Source organism: Lissotriton vulgaris, chromosome 5 (assembly GCF_964263255.1).
Source record: "Lissotriton vulgaris chromosome 5, aLisVul1.2, whole genome shotgun sequence".
NCBI lineage: Eukaryota > Metazoa > Chordata > Amphibia > Caudata > Salamandridae > Lissotriton > Lissotriton vulgaris.
Genome location: NC_141693.1, coordinates 1772196846 through 1772208820, shown reverse-complemented (window position 1 = coordinate 1772208820; position 11975 = coordinate 1772196846).

The window sequence follows — 11975 nt, the reverse complement described above, 5'->3', positions numbered from 1 at the left end:
GTTCAGTGATGTCACAGCCAATGATCTTTGGACCCAAAAAACACTTTCAACAGAATGAAGAAAACAGCCAAACATGGAGCTATCTACGCACATGTACGTAGAGGGGCTTGCGTAAAAAACACCCTGCTCTGACACACACTGCACTTGGGGGCATTAACCCTAAGTTTTCTTTTCAAGGCTTTCACAGAGCACTGATTAAAGTACACAAGTAGAGGTGTAGGAATTTGCGGAGGTGTCCTAATGAAAACTTTGCAAACTAGTTTTCAAAACATACAGGGCCAGATGTGGGACCATTCCATTTTGCGAGTCGCAAATTACGACGTTTTGTGACTCACAATTACTGACTCGCAAAATAGCATTTGTACATACCAACACCCTTTTTTACGGTCGCAAACGGGCTGATTTTCCATTTGCGACCGCAAAAAAAGGTCATACATCTGGCCCACAATCTTTGTGGAGTTTAAAAAAAATGCACAATTTTGTACAAAACACTTTTGAGGAAGAATCATGGCCGGTTCCACGAGGCAGGCTAGCAGCTGAGACAGATCCGATTGGCCAATGTCAAATCTGTCCCAGGACGGGCAACCATGTGTGTCTACAGATGCATATGAACGTCACCACCTCGACTTGGCACTCAATTGTGTTGTAGGGATCAAAGGGCTTAAAATGGAATGACGTGTAAAATCAGTGGCTTCAGAGATCCATCATTTCAGAGAGTCCAAAGTTTTTATTCACAAACTGAAAACCAATTGTGGAGAAGTGTGGCTCAATGGTTAGAGCGGCAGACCCTGATGCAGAGGTCTGGCCCGGGACAAGGGTTCAATTCCCGCCTCGGCGGGTCTTGGGCTCAAAATTCCACGACCTGATAATTCTCGCCTCGGTGCCTCTTCCAATCATGGAGTCCCACTCTGCAACTCTAGGCAATAGCTTGCTTAATCTCCACAACGGCCCCCACAACGCTAAGGATGCCTGGCCTCCACCTTGGGGGTGCCCAGGAGTGGACGCCTCACAGGGAAAGCCAGGATGGGTTCCACAGCGGTATTCGTACAAGCGCCTTGAGACCCTTGCGGGTGAGTAGTGCGCTATACAAGTATCAATTTACATTACATTTACATTTACATTTACATTTACATTACATTACAATTGGCTGAGTGAATCTCACATGACAATTGTGTGTAGCCTTAATTCACAGATGTATGTTTAAATCACAGATTCCAATCTCAGTGAGAACGCTCAGTAGATTAAGATATTTACTGGAGGAAGTTGTGTATAATTTATTGGCCCCATAATGAGACAGATCAGTGGGTTACTGCATCTACTTGGTCTGGGTGTACTCTGTATGTCACATGCTCCATTCTTACTGAGAGAGCTCCCGGCTAGCAATCGAATCTATGTGAGGTACTCCCTACCCTCCTGAAGTAGTTCAGTGGGCTCACATACCGACTGTAGAGCTCCATTTGTGCCCAGCTGGTCAAGGTTCTAAACCTAATCTGAAAACTCATAGGTTTAATTCACATAATGCAAATATTATTATTATTATTATTATTATTATTATTATTATTATTATTATTATATGAAACTTGTAACGCGCTCAGCTTACCCGGGGGCATCCCGGCGCGAAATATCTGAGTATCGTCTGGCTACATGTTCTAATTTCAGAGAGAAAGTGCAGTGGATCAATGCACCGACTGCAGAGAGCGTTATGTAATATATTGACCGCGGATTTAAATCAAAGTAAAAAGATCAGGTTAATACATCTACTGCAGAGGTCTGTGAAGTTCATCCACACGGGGAGGATTGTGTATCTACTTTACCTTTGACCTCCAGATTGACGAGCACAGCCCACTGACGTGAAACATTAGACTTTCATCTTGCGAGGTATGTCACTAATATGGAGACCCCAGGCAAGTATGGTCAAATATTCACATGGACAATGATGGTGAAGGGGAAATTCATGTCGTGGTGTCGTGGTTTGGAGACAGAAAAACAGATCTCAGTTGAAAATGAATGCAGACCTCTCTATTTTTCCAAATGAATTAATAATGTTATCACCAATAACCTTTATTTATGTATCCACATATTGAACGTTCTTAACTAGACTACGCAATTGTGATTATACCAGATATGCATAATAGATCATGCCCAATAAATCCACGACACAACCCAGGGTATTGTCTAAGCCTTCTGCCAATGCAAGACTTTGTGACCCTGAGGGGTAAATGAGGGTAGTAAGTAGTGCTGTCTTTTCACCAAAATCTTCTTGAAGGCAGCACAGGAAGTGACATCGCACGATGTGACCCTATGGGATATTGAGCGTTTCTTTCAAACTAGAATACTGAAAACAACTTACTTTAAAGAGATCGTTTGTCAGATGGGTTGAATCATATGGGTTACAATGGGCCTATATTGTATAACACAGCGATAAAGATTGATCTGACTAGGTGATCCAACGTTCTCCTGATACCCAGGGGCATGCAGGACTAGCTCATCCAATGGGATAAACAGGACAGACTACAAGTTCCAGAATGCAAAGGGAAATACTTGAATTAGATGAATTGCTCATGAATGGACCAGGGCCGTTTGTAGAGCAGTGGCTAGTACAAGTTAATTCCCCTTGTGCATTGGAGGGGCAAACATGGGAAGGCAGATGAGGAAAGGATGCAAAAACCAGGAGAGCTGGAGGGGATGTATTCTGTTTATTGACGAGAGGTTAATGAGGGTACATTTAATTAATAATGATGGGGAAAGTGTAGGGTGCCCAGATGCCTAAATGACACCATAACACAACTTTTCAAGTTCTTGGTTCTGATTAACATAACAGTGTATTCTGGGAGCTGTAGTCTTGGTTCATTTTAATTGACCAACGCGGCTGATAGCAATGACATGTAAAAGCAAAGTCCAATAATGGGAATCTCCTAGTGACATGGAAGCATCTGGCATGCAATCAAAGTGGAAAGAGGGACACGGAGAGTGAACTAGTTATAAAGAAAGGGACGTTTAGCAAAGAAGCAGTGATATGGGCAGAGGCGTAACAATAAATGCTTTTTTGGGTTGGTACTTTGGTATTGCGGCTGTGAGCTGAGTCTGCTGGGGTCAGTATCAGCAGCACCCCAGACACATGCAAGCTGCCTTGAACCTTTGCAGGGTTAGTTACTTCAAACCTCGTATACCCCCCACACATGCACTCTACAGGTATATGCAACGTACCCTTTTTGTCTTAAAAAATTATTCCCACTGAATGTTTGAAGACACCTTTCCTGTTGCAGGAGAGAGAAGCGCTAGAAGAGGTTGCGGGCTAATCGTCCACGGGCTCCTGCTTCCTAAATCCCAATTCGAGAAATGTACCGGAAATCTATGTTGGTATGCCCCATTGCCACACCACATGCAACTGTTTTTGAGTTTCACCGGATTCCATACTGTGGAAACTGAAAATATCTGTAGAACCCAAAATCATATCTCAGTCACAACGACCTGAGTAAAATAAAGAGAATTTATTTAACATACATGGGACCCTCAGATGGGTGCTGAGTGCTCGAATAGCAGAAGTAAAACACAAGCATTTATAGACACAGACCACAACAGGATGCAGCATCATAATATACTTAGCACAATTTAAGCATCGCCTACTTGACCAATTAGCAAAGGCCTAGGCTGCTCTATACCGTTTATGGTCCAAAATAAACTGTTGCTGACCACGTGTCTCGAGTAGGTAGCTTCTGGGACTTTCAATTGTAATGCAATGTATTAGCCTTTGTACGTTTCCATGGAACAATTTGCAGCAACATAGCACTTACCAGAAACATTTTGAAATGTGATACGCTGAAATGTTTGTGTCTAAGAGTGCATCTTCCTCTTTTCCTGTGTCTTTCTTGAGCAAGCCTTGCGTTACAATAGCAGTTTACTGAGGCAAAATGGAAAAGTACAAGCATCTTGTGCAGTGATTCTTATGTCAACTTAACAGTGCCTACAGCTTCAATCATTTGGTATCATATAGGAAAGATGGCTTCCACAATACCAGTGTAAGATAGTGCTGATGGCATTAAAAAAAGATTCACATGCAGCTTCCTGCTGCTCCTTTTATTTAGGTTCAGAGCATAAGAAATCTTACATAGTATAGATATGTGTGGACGCATTCAGACACATAGACACATTCATTAACACACCAAGTTATCTGCTTAGCTTTGCAATCCTTTTACATATACCACTGCAGCGGCCCCTAAACTTTCTCATATATCTCCTTGGATGAGGAGCCTAAAACCTGCATGTGACACATAGTCCTTGGTATCGACTCGCCGGTGTATTGTCAGCTCTTCTCAAGCTCTTTTGTACAACACAGGTTAAACCTCAGGTGGGTTTGAAGGGCTTCAAAAATATTGTTGACGTTTCTAACTATTGTCCTTCCAAGGGTCCTCTTAATCCCCCAAGTCCTCCACAACCCCAATACCCCATGGTGTCTTCCCGTCTTGCACCTCAACGACCTCCATTCGTTGCACCATCTTTTTCAAGGCGAGGCTGGTTGAAAGATCAAAGACTCACCCTCTTTCACCAGAGTCATTGACTAAGACACACTTCTGGACAAGGAATGGGATGGAATTTAGAACTAGAAGTGCATGAGAAGGTGAAGGTGGAAGGAAGAAACTAAAGCGAAGATGTGGATATGTGAGGAGGGCACGGGAAAAAAAGTTTTGTATAGGATCAATATGTTGCATTGTGGACTCGAGCGCACTTTACTATCAAGGTGAGAGTGCAGGAGGAGTGCGGGTTAGGCGCGGTCAATGGAAGCAAAACATATTTTCTACCAAGCCGATAAAAGGTGTTTTGAAGCCTATAATGGTGACAAAGGTGTAAGCGGTGAACATTAACAAGGCACTCCCAGAACTTACTATCTGCATAGCATGCACTATCTATTACACACACTATAAACATAATGTAAAGCAACAAGTCTGGGCTCTGAACTATTACTTTTTAATGGTCAGTAAACAACAATTCTTTAGACTATTACAAAACAATGTATTTGTGAGTTTTTTACAACAGCGACAGAAGTGGATGAATATGAAAATGACAGAACATGAATATGGGGGCTAATCTGTAAGTGTATTCAGTTACAATTTTACATGTTTATTACTTTGATTGAATTTAATTTATACTTCAGTAACAAACTACCGAACCAAACCATCACTGTCAAGAACGGCCAAAGCATGCACCAATGTGGAAACACAACATAAATAAACAATTCCAAAACAAAAAACAACACAAGTCACTTTGATAACGAACTGTTTATTGCTTTACACACAACTAAATACAAAAAAAAATGAGGCTAAGGCTGTGGTAAGAAAAAAGTCTGTATTTGTAAAATATCTTAGGGACTCCTCCAAGGTAGTTACGCCAATAGGAAAGTCTTCAAGAACAGGTCACTTCAACGTTTAAGCGTCGTAGAATATGAAATCAGGAGTTGGTACCCCGTAAAGATCACGACAAAAACACTTGAAGATATGACACTCGCTTATACACACTCTCCGCCACTTTTTCCTGGCATTGGAGCCAGATTTGGGGCAATCTGTATCCCGCACGCCTTCTCGTCGTCTGTGCCACCCGTTCCTTATTTTCTTGTACTTTTATCAACAATTGCCCAATAGGTTTGACCAGGTTTTGCCAATTTCTGAAAGTTTTGCGAGACTGTTACTCATTCACTCCTTATATGGTGAAGAAGCCTCTTTTGATATGACACTGAAGACTGTTACAAACCCAAATTAACTTGTTTTTGTCGTTAAAAAAATATAGACCACATTTTCATTTTGTCAAGCACGCGTTAACGCACCTCCTGTAGACCACAGCATCTTAAAAGGCGTCATAATATTGCCCCATATGAAAGACAAGCAGAACTTGAACATGATCATCTGAATATCTCATACCACTTGCCCGCAGCCCTTCTTTGATTGACTGCATTCCACAGTTGCTAGCATTGTTCTTTTCGGAAATAAATGCATTTCACTAATGCAAAATCGAACTCTAGTTAACATAACAATCTGAAAATAACCCTTTAAGGTTTAAACTTTCCCTGTCTTTCATTCTAGTAGAACCAAATGAGTTCTAAATCCCAATCCTATAAGAGATTAACACCGCTCCAGGTCCATCAGTCATTCATGAGAACTAGATGAAGCTTGAACTCACATGCTAAGAAAAGACACATGTTCACACATGAATGCCCACTGCTATTAACCAAAGAAGAATCTAGTGCAATGACTGATCTAAAACGCAGTGTCGCTCTAAATGTGGCATTGTCTGCCAATGTCAAACACGATTCACCACTGTTCAGCAATTAGAGTGGCACATGCCATAATGGGGGCTTGCCAGTGTGATCTGGAAAATAATCCTGGCTCTTCCATTACCATATTGTGTGACACTGGGCAAATGACTTAATGTCTTTTAGCCTCACTTTCCATGTGTATCAGCATTGGAAGGTGATATTAAATGGGCTGGAAGGTCCTGCTAATTAGTTTGTTTGAATGGTGCTTACTTATAAAACTTTGGGAAGTGTTTTTTTTAAAAAAAATGCAAGCTACGCAGATTTTGCATTTGTTTCGTTTCGCCTACTTAGCTCATGCAGTGTTTTGCGAGACTTGTTGTTTACAATTCATTGGGCTTACAACGCGTCCCCAGCATACCATTATTTGTTTGCGCTCTTAATCCCATTTTCAATCTTTCGATTGTTTAGCTTCCGTAGGCTTACTTTCCTTTCTTGTTTTAAATCCTCCCTGTAGTATAGACAAAGTACACATATTCTTCTTCGTCTTTTTACTTCCTCGTCCTTTCGCAATGCATTATTTTTTGATTTTATAAGTGTTTCAGTATTATTTCTGGACATGCAATGTGCTTCCCTACTTTTAACACAGGCATATGGCTTCTAATTTATGTTCCTTTCACCCTGTCTGCCATCCTTATTGATGCTTTAGTTGCTTACACCTACAACTGCACTACTCTGAATAACTGTACCATACACAATTCCGCTCTACGCCACTCCACCACACTCCACCATACACCACACTACTGAATTGTCTCTCTATGCCCACTATACTCCACTTCACTCGACTCTACTCTTTACCACTCCACTCTACTCTACGCCACTCTACTTCACCACACTCTTGTCTATGCCACTTCACTCTACTTTATGACACTCTACTCTATGCCATTCCATGCCACTCTGTGTCGCTCTACTCTACTCCACTCCATGTAATCCCTCTCTAAGGCACTCTGCATCACCGCACCCTATATCAATACTCTACGTCACTCTACTCTACGCCACTCTAGCACTCCAATTTACTCCACACCACTTTACTCTATGCCACTTCACTCTACTCTACGCCACTCCAGGCCACTCTACACCTCTCCACACCACTCTCCGTCACTGTACGCTATTCCTCTCTACTCTATGCCACTCTACATCACTCAATGCCACTCTACGACACACACTTCACATGCCTCTACTTTGTGCCACTCTACTCTTTGCCACTACACTCCACTCTATGCCACTCCATGCCACTCTACAGCACTCTATTCTATGTCACTCTACACTACTCTATGCCACTCTACTTCACTCCACCTGATTCTATGCCAGCCCACACTGTGCCACTCTATTCTACTCCACTCTATTTTACACCACTACTCCAAGCCACTCCATGGCACTCCACTTTACACCACTCTATGCCACTCCACTCTATGGCATTCTACTCCACTCTGCGCCATTCAACGCCACTCAACGCCATTCTACTCTAAACCACTCTACCTAAACAATTCTACTCTACTAGACTCTACTCTACGTCACTCCAATCTATGCCACTCCACTCTACTGTACATCACTTTAAACCGATCTCTGCCAATCTTTGCTACTCCACTCTACGTCCCTCCACTCTACTGCACACCACTCTACTGCACTCTACTCTACACCACGCCATACCTACTTCACTCAACCCCACTATACACCCCTCTACTATTTACCACTCCACTCTATACCAATCCATTCTGCAGCACAGTATGCTACTCTAATATACACCGCTCCACTCTCTACGTCTCTCTACTCTATGCCACACCACTGCACACCACTCCACTTCACTCTACGCCCCATCCCTCCACTCTACACCACTTCACTCTTTGCCATTCTACACTACTCTGCTCTATGCAGCTCTACTCTACGCCACTCTACTATACGCCACTTCAGTCTATGCCACTCTACTTTAACCTACTCTATTCTACTCTCTGCCACTCAACTGTTTGCCACTTTACTGCAAGCCACTCCACTCTTAGAACTCGACTCCATTACACTCCACACCACTCCACTCTACTCTTCGCCACTCTATCCTATGCCACACCCTACTCTACTCCACTCCACACCACTTTACGCCGCTGCCTCTACTTCTCTCTCCTCTATGCCACTTTCTCTATGAGAATCTAGTCTATATCACTCCACTAACTTTTAGCCATGCTGAACAGCAGCTGCGCTGCTGTACAACACGGCTAAAGGACAATGGCAAAAAGCCAATTGCTCTCACACAGGCAAGACCTGTTGGTTTACCACAGCTTGCTTTTTTAAATGTAGGAACTTTCCACCTACAAAAGTAGATTATATGGGGAACCTCCACATCCCATCAAAAAACAAGAATTATCACGTGGGGATATTTTTTTGCAAAAACCTTGACTGATGAGGAGTTTCTCCATCTTGTGATGTTTTGCATTGTCTGAAAATCTACACAATGCTTGCAAGATATTAAGGGGCATATTTATGATCCCCTTGGTGTCGCTCTTTCACCACTCAAGAATGACGCATATTAATAATTAGATTTATGAAGCCACGCAAGCAATGCAGCGCAAAATGCTGCGTTGCATTACACTGCGCCAAAGTGGCATTTCCATGGGCATTGTGTGGGTGTTCCCATGCAACCTCCATGGATTTTGACGCATTTCCAAATTTATCAGAAGTAGTAGACCTAGGAGTGCACCAAAAACCTACAACTCCCCAGGTGAGGCATAGCAAGGAGAAATATGGTTATATCTCCCCGTTTATTCCTCTTTCTATGTGTGCTGAATTCTGCAGCAACCATAGAAAGAGGAATATGCCTCAGGCGATTTTTTTGTGTGCAGGAAGGTCTCCCTTCTTGCACAAAAACACTCCGCCTAACAACGGAGGCACCCAAGCACCATAGTGCAAGGGTGCCTGCATTGGTGCTAGGCAGCCAAAATGGCACCTGCACTGGGGAAAAGGAAGAAATGCACTGTATTGACTTAAATATGGTTCATTACTCCCTGTCATGCAGTGGAAATTTCAAAGGCTGGCGGCGGTCTGAGAAGCACGGCATCACACCGGGACCCTAAATGAAGTCATTTTCAATACATTGAGAGTCACCTATCAAAGTGAACAAGGGATTATTGAATTTGGATTACGAGAAAGAGTCTGAGGATTCAAGGCTTCTTAAGGAATTGTGGACTACCAAGTGAAAGTGTGGGAGAAACTTAGGATTTGTTTGTGATTACTGCTGGTTTCAGAAGAGAGATTATATATACTCCTGATAAGTATAAGATTTAGTGATCCTGTAACATTAAGGATCACTATAAAACTGGAGGATTCTAATAACTGCCCTGAGGAAGCCCCATTGGGGCGAAACGCGTTGGCTGTATTGCTTGCTGCTTTATCCAATCATCTATCGCCATGAATGATGCAAGAATCTATTAAACTGAACATATTTCACACTATTGAAGAGTCTGAATTGAGTTACCTGTTGCATTCTTGTGTATTTTTCTAATATATTGTGTTGCCTCTCTGTGTGCTTTAGAGTGTGTCACACAGTGCAGCAAGGTGACTTGCTGCGCTGCACTGCTTGACATGGCCATAAATATTGCTCTAAGTTTGTCCGTTTTGCAGAAATTTGAAGGGATGATTTACATTTTGCACCCTCCCCCCAACAAGGGGATACTATCTGTAGTTTTTTCAATCTCCGCTTCACTAACTTGCTCTTTGAAATATTAGAAAGGTAACTAAGAGGAATATTGCGTCCCGGATATAAGAACAGCAACCAGTTTTACAAGGAAGTATTAAATAGGCTATTGTGTGAATGATGTACCAGTATGTCTCAAAACCCCAGATGATACCACCAAACAATGAAACATTCTAAAATCCTATAATGCCAATTCAGAACTGGGCAAAAAGAACGTTGCCTTTACACTGGATAGCCCCTTTAATAAAAAAAAGTGATGCCATCAAGAGAGTGAAATCAGATCGATTACAGATTTGTAGTGCAGGGTAGGAAGATGTAGTTGCTACAGTAGGTTGGTCCAGAATGGAAACAAATCTGAGGTTGCAGAGTCGAGTTAGGGTTACTTTAGGACATCTTAGACTCCATTCATATGTATAGACATACAATAAATAGAGAAAGCTGCCTCACTCACACCCACACATCCAGGTTTTTTTATCAGCAACAATGGCCTTTGATATCATATAATATATTGCAGTGCACATTGGTCTTCTATACTCGCCTGTTTTATTACCTCCTACCTAAATGCAGATTAACATAACCGATAAAGGGGAGATTGTGCTGGGCAACGCGTTCTTGCTCAGTGCGGGGCAGAGCAAAGAGCCAGGTCGGGGAAGCCTTTAAACCCAGTCACGGCCTGTGCAGGTAAGGGCGGTGGACGACAGAATAGGGAAAATAAAATAAATATATGATAAAACCACTTACCTTGCACTTGTCTCTTCACTGAGTCGGCAATGCAGGGAGCGTATGGCAAGTGGTTAAATGTATTTATTTATTTTATTTTATGTTACCCTATTCTGTTGTTTGCCACTTCCACCCTCCACCCCCGGCCTGCCCCTGACCTGCTCTGCCCTAGTGCGCTTACCTGCACGGGCCACCACTGTTTAAGTTACTTCAGAAGTTTCATAAATTGTACAAAGGCTTCCCTATTGGAAGAGGTGTCAATCCTGGGATATTCGAGGTGTGAGGTGCTGCTCGATAGTCTGGCACGGGTGCGCAGGCAGGCTTCCACTTTGCCTTTTTCGTGTGCCACCAGACTGGCCACTATTGTGTATTCAGTGGGTGTTTTTTGGTAGACCTTTTGGAAGGAGTGTTGCCTCGTTGGTGAGATTGGTGGGAGGGGGCTCTCAAATTTCCCAACTATAAATGAAGAAGCCACAGGGTGAGTGTGTGAGGTGACCAAGGTTTGGGATGGACTGTTCCCAGGAGGAGCAGGGTCAGTACTGATTTGCATTACGTTGGTTTTTGGGGTGATTAAGAGTTAGGCAGACTGGCAAGCTGCTGCAATGGTGATGGCGTACCCTGTTTGCCAACCTCAAGGTTTGCCCTCACAATTTTGAGGATGGTAGTCAGCAAGTTTTATTCTGATGGAGAGAACTTTATTCCTTCTGCATAAAACTTAGTTTGACGGCCCAAATAGAGGAGATAGCCTTGGAAGTAAGCCAATCGATCACCCACCCTATTTAGAGTGGACAGCTTTTTTGTGTGCTGTATGTTACCAATAGGTATAAACTGGCGGTAAGGGACATTAATAAGAGAAAAATGACACCCCACACTAAGGGAGAAAAGCTGGTGTGAGGGTCAATAGTTAATTTTTATTTTTTGAAAATAAACTCCTGCTTTGGAAGTTTGCATTTGTTAAATAAAATCCATGGTAAGGTTTGATGGCAAGAATCCCTTAACTTTTCCTACATTGAGAGGAACCACCATGACGGTGGTTCCTGCCAATCTATAAAGACGGCCGCTGGACTGACATCTCTAAATTTGGCAGGTGTAGTAAAGGCAGTAAAGTCCTTCGTCACCATGTCTGCCTTTACTCCGTTTGCTAAATCCTAAATAAGCCCCTCTGTCTAGAGTGGCACAGTGGGCCAAAACCAATAGATTGGAATACTGCCCCAAATGAGTACCAGAGGTTAGAGTATTTGCAAGCTGTCATCCCATCACTTTTTGGGA